General features: G+C 41.9%; 1 non-coding gene across 1 annotated transcript; it reads right to left on the reverse strand.

Annotated features, from left to right (window-relative positions):
• Positions 1–646: 646 nt before the first annotated feature.
• On the reverse strand, positions 647–719 carry trnac-aca (transfer RNA cysteine (anticodon ACA)). The gene has a single exon. It is a non-coding gene; the product is annotated as a tRNA-Cys (tRNA).
• Between the last annotated feature and the right edge of the window lie 214 nt (positions 720–933).

The raw sequence follows: 933 nt of genomic DNA on the forward strand, positions 1-933 counted from the left end.
TCAACCTAGCTAATGTATTCGAAGTAAATCTTACTACACGCTCACCAAAACAAACAGCGACGTTACACTTTGGATTTCCTGCATAAGAATGTTTTTAGTGATCTGGCCGAGGCAAAGTGGGGGTTATTTTTCTCAGAGCAGAGCTGATTGTGAGGAGACATGATTGACGTGTAGGAAATAATGGGAAGCATGGAATTACAGATTGATGGAAACAGTTGCTCTTGATCGATCACCAGGGTTTGTAGATTTCAGACAAGATGCAGAAAGCTTTGAATAGATTTGTCGGAAAAATTTATCAGTCTGCAGGTGTTAGACTCTGGAACTCACTCTCTATAAAGATTAGTTGGACATTTAACTCTTCATTCTTCTCTGATTCCATTGGCAAAGGAGTTTTAAAAAATGCTCAAAGACGAGCATTCCCGCGAGCAACAATGATGCGATCGGTGGCTTTGTGAAATGGAAAAGTGCCCATGGCCAACGTGTCCGTCTATTCAGCTTCCCTCCTGTGACGACGCTAGAATATTGACTCTCATGTTTTCGGGGACATTTAATGAACGCATTCTTGTTCCTGCAGATTAAGAACTCATACCTTATTTCGGCCGCAGAGAAATCATTTTTAATGCGTAATAAAAGTCAACACTGCCCTCGAGCCAGGTAGGACTCGAACCTACAGTCTCCTGATCTGTAGTCAGGCGCGTTATCCATTGCGCCACTGGCCCAACGCGCAGCCTGATGCTCAAGAGACTTGATGTTAGCACGGACATGATTAATAGCAGTGATGTTCACTAATTGAACAAGCAATAAAGATAATCACTGTCAAACTTCAGTCCAGTCTTCATCACCTTTCAATGCAGGATTTTTCCAAAAAAAAAACTCGTATGTGGATTATTTTCGTCTCAGAAACATTTATAGAAAGGCAAGGGACAGAGGTGT

The sequence above is a fragment of the Hemiscyllium ocellatum genome, unplaced genomic scaffold (assembly GCF_020745735.1).
Source record: "Hemiscyllium ocellatum isolate sHemOce1 unplaced genomic scaffold, sHemOce1.pat.X.cur. scaffold_150_pat_ctg1, whole genome shotgun sequence".
Lineage (NCBI taxonomy): Eukaryota > Metazoa > Chordata > Chondrichthyes > Orectolobiformes > Hemiscylliidae > Hemiscyllium > Hemiscyllium ocellatum.